This window comes from Megascapheus bottae, chromosome 5, assembly GCF_031878675.1.
Source record: "Megascapheus bottae isolate mThoBot1 chromosome 5, mThoBot2.hap1, whole genome shotgun sequence".
NCBI lineage: Eukaryota > Metazoa > Chordata > Mammalia > Rodentia > Geomyidae > Megascapheus > Megascapheus bottae.
This window is the reverse complement of record NC_143513.1, coordinates 12212365-12227472: the sequence shown is the minus strand read 5'-3', so window position 1 is coordinate 12227472 and position 15108 is coordinate 12212365.

The window sequence follows — 15108 nt, the reverse complement described above, 5'->3', positions numbered from 1 at the left end:
TTCTATACTTCAAATTATCTCCTGTGATAGCTCTTTCCCACTAATACCCAAACCATCAATGCTGAGCACTTGGGATACTGATTTGAAAGATGGGATAAAACTAGGGATGGGCAGGGGTTGATTCTTACTCAGGAAGTGGAGAGCTGAGGATAGGCCATGTCAGGCAGGGAAGCTCAAGAGACTCTTACTTCAAATCAACCATCAAAAAAGCCAGTAATGGAGTGATGGCTCAAGTGGCAGAGAGCTAGCTTTGAGCAGAGAAACGCAGGAACTTGAGCCCAGCACCCAGGCTAAGCCCCAGAATGGCACACACACACACACACACACACACACACACACACACACACACACACACACACACACGAGGAGAGGAGAAGAGAAAGAGAGGGAGGGAGAGGGAGAGAGAGAGAGAGAGACAGGGAGGGAGAGAGAGAGAAGAGAAAGAGAGGGAGGGAGAGAGAATGAGCGTAAATGCATAGCCATGTGTAGCACAAATGATGAAATTTTGATGCTTCATAATCACCCTCATAACCTTTGTCATTAATCACGTTTAATTATCATTGTAACATTGAACATTACTTTTCCTCACCTGTCAAATGTGACCACAGCCTTTCAGAGCCTGGGTTTAAATTTCAGATCCAATTGAATTAAGTCCTGAGGCCAATATCGTCTTCCCTTCCTCCTTCCTTCCATTCTTTTCTTCCTACTCCTTTTCCTCTCCATTTTCTTTTTCTCTTTCTTTTCTGTTTCCTTGCTTTCTGATTTTAATTCTTATAGGGTCAATTTTAATATCTTTCAGGACTGTTATAAACCAGCCATCTTTTCAAGTCAATTTCATGTCTGTGACAGTAAACTGTAAGGCACTACTGAGTTTCTCGATGCTCATTCGTGCTCAATAATTCTCTTTATGTAAACTAAGGTCTAAAGGATGTGATAAAAACCTAAAATTCCTTAGAAATACAGTTGTGTGGTTCATGCACGAGTCTTTCCTATTACCATTAGTATCCATCCTGTCAATTGACATTATTTCTTCCAAACTATTCATATAGCTACAAATGAGAGAGTGATTATTATATGCTTGTGTCACTGATGCAAATGTTTCTTATCCTACACTCAGCTGTGTCGTTTCAGAGACTGGTTGAAAATAACTCCATGCGTGCATTAAAGGAAAGAAAATCTGAACATTAAGCCACTAGTTTTACCATCTCTGGTCCCCCTGAGGCTCAGTGACATTTGGTACATTTATCTTTCTTGTTAAAAGCAGATTCTCTAACTCCCTCTAGCAGGTGGAGAAAAGATGAAGCAGAATGTTTACAATAAGGCAAATAAATCTGCTGTGTGTGTGTATGTCTGAGGAGAGGGAAGGTCACTGCCAAAATTTCCATGTTCCTCCTCAATTCTCTGTTAAATCTGTCCTCTAGTACTCTTCAAAATTAAGTATCTTGGAGGGTACTTTATGAGAGGACAAGAAAGCAGAGGTGAAACGCAAATAACAGAGAATCAAATCTTTTAGAAAATGAAGGCCTCACAAATACTGTTGTTTTTAGCGAGTACATTCCTGAAGCAAATTCACACATGTTTGTCTTTCACCTTTGTACTGGCAATTGTCACACTTTGTTAGATTTGTTTGAAATGGGAGAAGTCAATGGAATGGACTCTTGGAAGTACTGTGCTCCGTTACTGATAGGATTGGTAACTTTTCTTTCTCTCTCCTGGTTTTTGTGATGCTAGTATTTGAACTTGGGTTTCATGCTTGCTAGGCAAGCTCTCTATCCCTGAGCCATTTCACTAATCTTTTTGATTCCATCTTTCAGATGGGGTTGTAAGTTTTGTGCCTGTGCTGGCCTTGAACCAAATGTCTCTTAATTTAACCTGCTGTGTACTTGGGATTGCAAGAGTGTGCCACTGCCATTGCTGGTATTTTTACCTTTCAGCTTAAAAGACTTTTTCAGCAGGATCATGCTTTAGCTTCCTTTAACAGTTCAAATGCTTACGACTCCTTGCTGAATTACACTCTGTAACACGACTGCACTTCTCTGGGAGATTTCCACTGACATCTCTTTCACTTTTCTGCTGCATACAAATATAAAAGCTGTATGCAACTCAAGAAATATTCTCTTTCAACCATACATGCCTTACTAATAATTCCCCTCCTTTTGTGTTCTTATTTTCTTTTTATCCGACCTCCTAGAACCTTCATAATTTCTTAAAGCTGATTCTTTCTAGGCTCTCCCCTATTAATTCAGTTCATATCATCAACTATTTTTGACCATGAATTTGCTGACTGGAAGTCATTCTGTGCAGGATTCCAAGGAAAATCAAATAAGCGTGGAATAAGTCTTGAACACAGAAAATGTTACATATACCAGCAGAAATTTGCATTGGTTCTCATGAGTCCAAGAGTATCATCTAAGGAACTTCTAATAATCTCAATGTGAAGGCAACACCCCAGTTTAGTTAGTACAGACCCTTTGGATATCTGACCAAAAGCCCTTATCTGATCTCAGATTAAGTTGGGAACCATTGCTGTATAGTAAGTATGAATGGGAAATCAAAAGAAGCCACAGAAGGGGATTGCAAGTCCATAATGTGAGTTAGAGAAACACCATCCACGATAGCTACTCAGATCCTTGGGCAGTTATTTGGTCTGTTAAAGGGTTGGGTGAATGTCTTTCAGGATAAAAGCTTGAGCAAGGACACCCTGGTTTGTGACATACATCTATATGTGCTTCTAGAAAGTTGTCAGTTACACTAGATACTAAATAAACGGAGTAGGAAAATATGAGCCTTGAGAAGATTGCAGAGATTCTCATAAGGAGTAGTAGAGCTGCAAGACATTGAAAACAATCCTGACTCCCCAAATTCATAATGTTAAGTCAACAAAGCCCTCAATATATTCCCTAGAAATGAAGTCAAGCTGCCTCAGCTCTCCTAGGCATGATCTTTGTTGACTTTTCAACTTCATAGGTCTCAATTTCCTCTGTGTCCTGTGAATCCTGCACTAAATATTTACCAGTCAATCCCCAAATCAAACCATACAGATACAGAAGACATCACTCCTATCAAGATTCTCTTCTCTGGAAAGTAGACTACAGATACGAGTGTGACACTCATTTTTAAATTCATTAGAGTTCACAAACTGTGATGCTCACTCTTTACAAACTCCATGTGTATTCCTAAAGTGGGGTTCCAGAGATACAGAGTTGCTTTTAAATGAAACAAAATAACACATCACACCACATCACACACACATCACACACACACCACATACCACATACACACACACACACACACACACACACACACGCAGCACAACCTAACATGAACTTCAGCATTTTGGAAAACACTTCTCCTTACATATCTAGCTTTCTATTTTATTGTTTTGGATAAATGCTGAAAGTGATCATTTTCTTGATATAAAATATTATTGTAAATGTAATTAGATCACATTTTACATGAAATCCATAACCAAATGCAAATTATTACTTTAAGTGGCAGTTTCAACACATGCTTTTAAAAGTGTGCTTTTGCACAATGCAATTGTCTTGCAGTGTGAGGCTATCTGTGGCCCATACCCAAGAGCAATAAACATGAAGCCATTCAGTATATCTGAGGCTCTTGCACTACTTTGGCTGTGGCATATACATATGGTGTTATACTTGTAGAATCTTGAATTATCTTGGCAAGAGTTACTTTTCCATTCTTGGACAATAACACTGGAACAACTTCCCAAAACATGCAGCTTCTCCCTGGCATGAAAACCCTACCACTATGCCCATTTCCTCATAGATATTTTTCCACTCTTCCTCCTCTCCCCCCCTTCCTCCCCACCCCCCCCTCTCTCTCTCTCCCCTCTCCCCTTCTCCCTTCCTATAGAAAGGATTTGCTAGTATGGCCTTTCAAGATAAACACTTGACTGAGAAAGCCAGGAGTAAATCTTCCAAGAGCTAGCTCTTTTCTGATGAACCAAGTTTCTGACATTGGCTGACATAATTGCATTTCATTTCCAATACATCTGCCACTCTAATTCAGCTGCCCCATTAATATTTGTCTAATTTTGACAACTTGAAGTTTTGAAAATAGATATAGCATTGTCCTTAGGTGTTATAAAGTCTAAGAGCCAAATGATTATCTTTAAAAGCTTTAAATTAAGCGTTCTTCAGCCCGTGTCTGCTAGATTTAAAAATAAAACCCACAATGGAGTTAAACCAAGTAACATTTGAGAGTTTGAGCAAAGTTCCTCTCCTTAAAGAGTTAAAATTAAAACAAAGTGACCTCATCAGGATTTAACCCCACCTTTCGATTTCCGGATGCTATATTAATTTTTTTAGCAGTTTAGCTGTTCCAATGTAACAAATTGGCTTTATCTCCACTGGTCCGTTTCTTCCTCTAATGCAAACAACTTAATGGATTTTAGTTCTAAATTGCATATGGTTTGTTTCTGGGTATTAATTTCAACTTTCGTTATTGTACGAATTATTTCCTCACTTAAAATTGAACCACGTTAACCACTAAAACAGAAGAGTCTAATACATGACCCAAATTAGTGAATTTGCCCAGACAGCAAAGCTAAATTGGCTCCATGGTCCACTATTTCATGTTAATCTGCAAAGCAAGTTCGCCATCTAGTGGACGAAAGAATCACCTACAATTTCAGCTCATTACTAATTTACTACTTTATTACAGTATTTTTTTTTTACTAAATAAGTTGGGAATGTACATACACAACTTTTGAGTTTTTCCTTCCTTCTATAATACTTTAGGAAATTCAGATTGGGTTTTTTTCTAGTAAATGTATGTAAACTTGGAACCTGCAACTCTATGAGAGATAATTTTTTAGATTGCTTGGTAAAATACAAATGAGAAAGAATATTACATATAAAAAGATGATGTATATGGGGCCAGGAGTTTGGCCTACTGGTACAGTGCTTATCTAGCATGTACGAAGACCCGGTCCAATTCCTCGGTACCACATATATAGAAAAAACTGGAAGTGGTGCTGTGGCTCAAGTGACAGAGTGCTAGCCTTGGGAAAAGCCCAAGGACAATGCTCAGGCAATGAGTTCAAGCCCCATGATTAGCAAATAAAAAAAGATGATGTTTGGCCTAGTGGTTAAAGTGCTTGCCTAGCATGCATGAAGACCCGGGTTCGATTCCTCGGTACCACATACATAGAAAAAAGCCAGAAGTGGTGCTGCGGCTCAAGTGACAGAGTGCTAGCCTTGGGAGAAGCCCAAGGACAGTGCTCAGGCAATGAGTTCAAGCCCCATGATTAGCAAATAAAAAAAGATGATGTAGGGCCGGGAGTTTGGCCTAGTGGTTAAAGTGCTTGCCTAGCATGCATGAAGACCCGGGTTTGATTCCTTGGTACCACATACATAGAAAAAAGCCGGAAGTGGTGCTGAGGCTCAAGTGGTAGAGCTCTAGCCTTGAGAAAGTCCAAGGACAGTGCTCAGGCCCTGAGCTCAAGCCCAGGACTGGCAAAAAAAAAAAAAAAAGGTGATGTATAGAGATATAAAATTTTATATTATTCATGAAAGTAACATATAAATGTTACTAAGAATCCTTTTTATTATGGATATTGATCCATAAAAAAATCACTTTTGCACTATTAATAATGAAATGTTTTCTTACATATTTCCCTATTAGTACATCTCTCCTTCTGTTACTGAGTCCATTTTTACAGTAGTAATTGACAAGAAGAGAAAGGCCATACAGAAAATGAAGTGAAACCTTCCCTCTTTGCAGATGACATGATTCTGTATTTAAAGGACCCTATAGACTCCACTCCCAAGTCACTGAAGCTGATTTGACAAAGTAACATGGTAAAAAATTAACCCTCAAAATCAGTGTTAATAAATTCTTTAATTAAAAAAATTAACCTTCAAAAATCAATTGCTTCCTTGTATGCTAACAAAGAGAAGAGCGAGGCAGAAATCAGAAAAGCAACTCAAAAGTAGCCTCAAAAATAAAATACCTAGGAATTAACTTAACCAAGGAAGTAAAGGACCTTTATGATGAAAACTTTAAAAATCTACAAAAGGAAATTAAAGGCAAACTAAGGAAGTGGAAAACCTCCCATGGTCCTGGATTGGAAGAATTAACATCAACAAAATGGCTGCCAAAGGCTATCTACAAATTCAGTGCAATACCCATCAATGTCCCCATGTCATTCTTCACTGAAATAAAGGAAGCAATCCAAAAACTCTTATGGAATAATAAAAGACCACAGATAGCACAAACAATCCTTAGCAGAAAGAACAGTGCTGGAAGAATATCAATGCCAAACTTCAGACTCCATTACAGAGCTATAGTAACCAAAACAGCTTGGCACTAGCACAAGAATAGGCTGGGGGACTAATGGGAAGACCCAGAAATCAACCCACAGACCTATGGCCACCTAATCTCTAATAAGGGAGTCAAAAAATAAGATGGCAGAAAGACAGCCTCTTCAACAAACGATGCTGGCAGAACTGGTTAAGTAGAAAACTAAAATTGGATCCTATGTCACCCTGCGCCAGAATTAATTCCAAATGGATCAAAGACCTAGAGGTAAATGCAGATATCCTAAAAATTTCATAGGAAAGAATAAGAGATACAGTAGGGCTCCTTGGCATACGTTGTATTTTCTTAACAAAGGCCCAGAAACACAACAAATTAAAGGAAGTTTGGACAAGTGGGACTACATTAAACTGCAGAGCTTCTGTATAGCAAAGGACATAGCTAGCAAGTTAAATAGAAAGCCCACAGAGTAGGAGAAGATCTTCACTAGCCATACAACAGACAAGGGCCTCATAGCTAAAATATATCACAGCTTAAAAAATGAATCTCTCAATAACAAACACTCAAAGAAACAACCATCCCATAAACAGATGGGATAAAGACTTAAAGAGAGACTTCTCTGAAGAGGAAATAAGAATGGTCTATAGACACATGAAGAAATGCTCGACATCTCTGGCCATAAATGTAAATCAAAAGGGCTTTGAGATTCCACCTTTCTCCAGAAATCTAATAACAACAGATGCTGGCAGGAATGTGGCCAGGAGGGATCACTACTACACTATTGGTGGGAGTGTAAACTCGTTCAACCACTATGGAAAGCAGTATGATGATTCCTCAAAAGACTAACCATAGGGCTGGGAGTTTGACCTAGTAGGTGGTGCTTGCCTAGCATGCACGAAGACCCGGATTCAATTCCTCAGCACCACATACATAGAAAAAAGTCAGAAATGGTGCTGTGGCTCAAGTGGTAGAATTCTAGCCTTGAGAAAGCTCAAGGACAGTGCCCAGGCCCTGAGTTCAAGGCCCAGGACTGGCAAAAAAAAAAATCTAACCATACAGCTCCCATATGACCCAGAAATCCTACTCCTGGGCATTTACCCAACTGTCCATAAACAAGAGTATACTAAACCTACTAGCACAACGATGTTCATTGCAGCATTATTTCCCATAGCAAAGAAGATATGGAACCAACCCAGATGCCCCTCAGTAGATGAATGGATCAAGAAGATGTGATATTTATACACAATAGAATCCTGTGCTGCCATCACAAAGAATGACATCTCCCCATTTGTAAGGAAATGGAAAGTCTTGGGGAAACAATTCATATTAAGACCCAAAGAAACAGGCTCCATTGTTTCCCTCATTTGCAATAATTAGTGCACATCTAGAATTCTCCCAGGAGAGGATCACAACAGCTCAAAAACTATGTACATATGGCCATATAGGATGAGACTAAGCAAAACGAACTCCAGGATAGGGAAACAAGAGGTTTATCTTTGTGATTGTTGTTTTTAATATACTATGTGAAGTTATTTCTTTTCTCTTTTTCCCCCTTTATGGTTTATCTCATGTTATTACTGTATCCGACTTTGTTACCTATTTATTTGGTTATTTGAAATAGGGAAGGGAAGGAGGAAAACAAGATGATTGAGAGGGATTGGGGGAGAGAAAGTAGGACAAAAATATGAGAAGGGGTGGGCCGGGAGTTTGGCCTAGTGGTAGAGTGCTTGCCTAGCATGCACGAAGACCCGGGTTCGATTCCTCGGTACCACATACATAGCAAAAAGCCAGGAGTGTTGCTGAGGCTCAAGTGGTAGAGCTCTAGCCTTGAGAAAGTCCAAGGACAGTGCTCAGGCCCTGAGCTCAAGCCTCATGACTGGCAAAAAAACAAAAAAAAATATGAGAAGGGGTATCAATGTTCAAGAACTAATGTACCCACTATCTGATAAATGTAACTGCTACCTCTCTATTTACCTCGACAATAAGATACAATTTAAAAAAGAAGACAAAGAAGATTTTTCAAGCAATAAATAAACGGAAAGCCCATATTAACAAGAAAGGAAAAAAACTTACATTTTCATCATTTAGAATATAATAAAATATCAGAGATCATAAGAAAACACTATTATTTTCACAAACTATCTATGTGTGTTTCTTTTTAATCTGGAAACCTAAAGTAGCCTCCTAAATAATAGAAAATTTTCCATAATGACAGAAGATGGTATAGTTTTAGAGTCAAAGAGATGTAAATATATTTATGCTCTAATCTCTTCATTTTATTTTTTTTTTAAGCTAGCCCAGAGCAGCTAAAGATATACTTAGGGCAAAACTGGCTTGAGACTTAGATTCAAATACTCAACTGCTTTGAACCCAGCCCTGTGACCTAAGCCTACTGAATCATGGTTTTATGTTCAATAAGGTGGAGTTACTATTATGGATATGTAGGGTTATTGCTAAGAAGAAGCAAGAGATGCATATAAAGTTCTTATGACAGTGTCTGACCTGTAGGAGAATGTTAAATCTATATATTCATATACCTTTAATTTTGCCAGTCCTGAGCTTGAGCTCAGGGCCTGAGCACTGTCCTTGGACTTTCTCAAGGATAGCACTCTACCACTTGAACCACAGCACCACTTTTGGCTTTTTTCTATGTGGTCTTTGTGCATGCTAGGCAAGCACTCTACCACTATACCAAACACCCGGCACCTATACCTTTAAATTTTAAGTGAAAGAGCTAGACTTTGAACCTATATCAAGTCAAGATTTCCATTGTACTGTGTGATTATACACTGATCTCCAAAAGACTCCATGATGGAATAAATGGGATGGTAAAACTGAGAAGAGTGCATTGTAGTAGCTGCTGAGATAATAACTGATTTCTCTAAATGTTAAAAAAAAAAAAAAAAAGAAACCACTCCTGGGCATCTACCCTGAGCATCATAACCCAGGATATGATAAGGACACCTGCTCAGCCATGTTCATCTCTGCACTATTCACAATAGCCAGGTGATGGAAACGACCCAGATCCCCACTACAGATGAATGAATACAAAAAGATGTGGTACATATATATGTGTGTGTGTGTGTGTGTGTGTGTGTGTGTGTGTGTGTGTGTGTGTATGTGTGTATATATATATATGTGTGTGTATACACACATGGAATTCTACATAGCCAGCAGACAAGATAAAATAATGGCATTCACTGGGAAGCAGATGAAACTAGAGTGAATCATGTTGAGTGAGATAAGTCAAGACCAAAGGAACAAAAGGCACTTGGTATCCTTGATATGTGGACATTAGATCCAAGCAGTACAAGAACGATGACAATATTTGGGTACTCGAGGTTATGGACATGGTCTTGGAGATATAAACATAACTACACAGACATAAAAATCTATGACAGGATATATACTCTGTAGATATAATGTTATATAGATTGATATGTATCTATGACATACAAACCCTCAGCTTAATTTTAATTATGTTCTAAAATTTCTGTGCCAGTGATTGCATATAGAGATTCCCTTCCTAACTGCTTATTTATTAAACATGACATTTAAAATATGATGTAAAAATCAGTGTTAATAAAATGTTTCAAAAATAGAAAAAAATTAAATGTATAGTCAATTGAATAAATAGTTCTCCTTCCTCAGTGGACTAAACTCTAGCAACTTTAAAAACTACAATTATTGTACACGTAGTTGCAAAAACTAGTTTATATATGTGTGTGTATATATGTAATGTAGCAACCTCACATTTCTATAAAATATGCAAAATTTTCTCTCACACACACACTTTCTCACACTCTCCTCCTCTCCCTTCCTCCCCCCTCAATCTGGATAAGTTACTAAGATAAATAATTCCTTCAAGATAAAAATAAAAATAAGCCAGGCACCAGGCACTGGTAACTCACACCTGTAATTCTAGCTACTCAGGAAACAGATCTGAGAATCATGGTTCAAAGCCATACCTGGCAGGAAAGTCCATGAGGCTCTTGGAATTAGCCACCAAAAAGCTAGAAAGCGGAGCTGTGGTTCAAATGGTTAGAGCCTTAGCAAAATAACTCAGGGACAGTACCCAGGTCCTGAGTTCAAGCTCCCAAACTGACATTGAAAAACAGTAAAAATAATTTGTGACTCTATAGACACAATGTTTTAATACATAGATTAATATGTATCTATGACATACAAACCCTCAGCCTAATATGTTCTAAAATCTAAGTGCCAGTGATTGTATATAGAGATTCCCTTCTTGAATACTTGTTTGTTAAACATGTCATTTGAAATATGATGTAAAATCAATGTTAATAAATTCTTTAATAAAAAATTAAAAGAAGTAAAAATAGTAGTTGGAAACCAGCAGGTATATAAGATAGAATAATGGTCTACAAAGAAACAGTGCAGGACTCTTTTCCAGTAAGGTAGATGTTTCTCTATATATTTATTACTGAATGCCACTAGGTATTGAATAATATACTCAGTTCTAGTGACCTGTAAGTGCATTCTAATCAATGTCTTCATTTTACTTATGTTGCCAGCATTTAACAATAATAAAATGATTTAAAATGCTTTAGTAAAAAGACATGTATAAATGTACATGTTCCCATATAACTGTATCACATTATATATATATATATATATATATATATATATCCAACTACAAACATCTCCCAATAGATTTCTTTTCCACTTTATTTACGCTTGATTTATACTTAATTCTATCTGCAGAATAACTAAAAATAACTGAAGCTAGAAGATCTGAAGTAGAGCACCTGCCTAGCAAAAGGAATGCCCTGAGTTCAAACCCCAGTACCACCAAAAAGGCACATAAACTATAAAAAATTAAAATACATACTTCTCCAATGAAAAGGAATAAGTTAGAGATCGAGGTCTGCAGTCCATAAATATGGATATGCGACAATAAAAGATTGCTTTATATTTGATTCTAAGAAAAAAGATCCATAAAGTTATGTATAACAGTAAGTTAATTAATGAGAAGTTTTTGGAAACTGACTTGTCAGGACAATCGTGAGCACCGCCTTAGTATTTAGCATTTGTATAATTTCTGTCACACTCTAGAAGCTGATTTCTAAGTACACTAAGATTCTATTTTTGTTTACTTAGCTATTTCAAGTTCTTTCAATAGTTATACTTCTCCATGCCTATAATAAATTGGAGGCTTTTAGTATAAAATAAATTTCATACAAGACTTGAGAACTTTAGGAACCTGTGGCTAACAGTTTATAAACTTAACAAAGTCAATCTCGCCACCTAGTGGTTACAGTCAAGAACTGTAGCTTGACATTAAATACCGTACCAGTTTTAAGACAACACAGATATTTTAGCGTGATTTGGTTGTATTTTTAACAAAACTGAAAAAAAAAATCAATAGGAAGGAAGGATAATCTTAACAACAAATAATGTCATAGCAACTAGATGCCCACAGACAAACACATTACAGATTTTGCCTGGCACGGTGGCTCACCCCTACCAGCTACACAGGAGGCTGAGATTTGAGGATGGCAGTTCAAAGCCAGCCCAGGCACTAAGACTAACTGTGATACTTTTATCTCCAATTAACCTCTGGAAAATGGAAAGTGGGCCGGCCGCAGTGGCTCATGCCTGTAATCCTAGCTACTCAGGAGTCTGAGTTCTGAGAATCAAGGTTCAAAACCAGCCCGGGCACAAAAAGACCTGACACTCTTATCCCCAATTAACCCCTAGAAAAGGGAAATGGGACTTGGCACACGGGTAGGGCAGTAGCCTTGAGCTGAAGAGTTCAGGGACATTGCCCAGGCCGAGTTCAAGCCCCATGACCAACAAAAAAAATTAATAGAAAGAAAGAAAAGAAAATGGGAAGTGGGACTGTGGCTCCAGGGATAGGTAGGTAGCCTTGAGCAGAAGAGCTCAGGGACAGCACCCAGGCCCAGAGTTCAAGTTCCATGGCCCACAAAAAAAAAAAAAAAGAAAAAAAGCAGATTTTTTTTAAAGCTCAAAAAAGATCATAAACTTAAATGTAAAACATAAACTCTAACAGATTTGGAGAAAATGGGAGACAATCTTCACATTTTGGAGAAGCAGAAGAGTTCTTAAACCTATCATGGTGAACACAATCCATAAAAAGAAAATGGAGCCCATCCAAGCATAAAACCTTTGTTACCAGGCACCAGTGACTCGTGCCTGCCATCCTAGCTACTTGTGAGGTTGAGATCTGAGGACTGTAGTTTGAAATCAGAATAACTGAGAAAGATTGGGAAACTCTAGTCTCAAATTAACCAGCAAAAAGCCAGAAGTGGAGCTCTGGCCCAAGTAGCAGAATAGCCCAAGCCTTGTGCAGAGCCCAAGCCATGAGCTCAAGCCCCATGACTGGAAATAAGTAAGTAAGTAAGTAAATAAATAAATAAATAAATAAATAAATAAATGCAATTAAAACCTCTGCTCTGTGAAAGCCAAAGGATGTTTTATCCTGTTAAGAGAATTAGCAAGCACACAGATAGGAGAAAATACCTTCAAATAAAGTATCAGAGTAAAGAATGACATTTATAACATTTAATAAACTCTGAATATGGAATCATAAGAAAGCAAATAAACCAATAGACTATGGGTAAAAAGGTGGAACAAGTATTTTGTCTCCAAGGGCTGAAAGATTAGAGTACATGGGAAGAAATGTCAACTTCAGTCACTAGGGAATTTCAAATTAAACTCACAAGAAGCTAGTATACACATTCATCAAAATAATGGATGATGAAATACTGTGACAGATATATAGAAACAGATCACAGCTCATACATGTTGGTAGAAATCTAAAAATGACAGTCATTCTGGAAAGAAAAAATAGGGGATGTATTATAAACCTAAATACGCAACTGTACACAGCCTACCAGTTGCATACTTGAATGTGTATCCCACAACATTGTAAATGTATCTGTTCATAGAAATCTATATACCAATCTCCACAGTAATGTCTTCCTACCAACTCAAACCTGGACCATCTCAGTAAGGGACAGCTTTGCAAATAATAATACTCCATACCACAGAATACAACATAACAATACATACGAGTGAACTACACTCTCCAGGAGACTTTGCTGGGTGAGAGGGAAAAATGCTCACTTGAAAAGATAGAAATTAAAATAAAATAATATAGCATTCTACAATTGTAAAATTATAGACTCGAGAAATCCAGGCAAAGGATGGTCAGAGTATTAAGAAAGAGAGATTCATGAAGCTGAGCAAAGAAAGAATTTAAGAACGTGACGTTAGCAGCATGCCAGTGGCTCATGTCTGTAATCCTAGCTACTCAGGAATCTGAGACCAGAGGATCACAGTTCAAAGCCAACTCACAGAAAAATCTGTAAGGCTCTTATCTCCAACTAACCAGAAGCCAGAAGTGAAGCTGTGGCTCAAGTTGTAGAGCCTCCATGCTTAAGGAAAAAGCCAAGGGACAACGCCCAGGCCCTGACTTCAAGCCACACACACACACACACACACACACACACACACAATCAATCAATCAATCAGTCAATCAATATTTACGTTTTGAAGGTGATTCTGCTTCCACTAAAAAACAGAAATAACATTTAAAAGATTAAAAGAATGTAAAATTAATGACTATTTAGGTGACTCAAGATAACATTTACTTCCACATGTGATTTCGGGCAGTATTAAGAATTGAACTCAGAAATTCAGACTTGCTTGGCTTGCCTGGTTAGCTAGCAATGTGCCACGTCAACGATACCTCCAGTCTGGAGGCTAATGAGTTGGTTAACTGGGGGTGGAGTCTAGTGACGCTTTCTTTTTCTTTTTCTTTTTTGCCAGTCCTGGGCTTGGGCTCAGGGCTTGAGCACTGTCCTTGGGCTTTCTCAAGGCTAGAGCTCTACCACTTGAGCCTCAGCTCCACTTCCGGCTTTTTGCTATGTATGTGGGGTACCGAGGGATTGAACCCAGGTCTTCGTGCATGCTAGGTAAGCACTCTACCACTAGGCCAAACTCCCGGCCCCTCTAGTGACCCTTTTTACCCAGACTGCCTTGAACCTCAGTCCTCCAGATCCTCAGCCTCATACACAGAAAGGATCACAAGGTGTGGGACCACTCGCTCTAGCTCACATATTTGTGTGGGACCACTCGCTCTAGCTCACATATTTATCAATCTTCTTATCCAGCTCTTGTACAATTGTCATCGTTCCAAACTGAAAGTTGAGAATGTTCCTGTGGGTAAAAAAAAAAATTGAATGTGCATTTCTAGTATTTTGTATATGTTTTTTTTTCTTTTGTTTTTTTTGTTTGTTTATTTTATTTCTTTATTGTAATTAGTAAAAGGGTTACATGATATTTACCAGATAGAAGGTGCATTAATTCACATACATTGATACCCTTTCACATGTCTTGGTACCCATTACCCTCCCCTACACTTTTTTTTTCTCTTGTATCTGCAAGAATTAAACTGAAATAGAAAAAAAAAAGGTGTCTGGTTAGTATGGTAATGACCAAGAAATTCAAATGTTTCTCAATAATTAAGTTCAGTCCAAAAAAATATATGCATTGAAGGCTGAGGATGTGGCTCAGGGGTAAAGTGCTTGCCTAGCATGCATAAACCCATGAGTTCGATTCCTCAGTATCAACTAAACAGAAAAAGCCAGAACTAACACCGGGGTTTAAGTAATAGAGTGCTAGCCTTGAACAAAAAGCAGTTCAGAGAGCATATCCAGGCCACACACACACACACACACACACACACACACACACACACACACACATATCTAGTACAAAACCCAATAGTGAATATGGGGGAGGGGAATCTTTGGTACATATTGGTCAAAGTCAAGACTG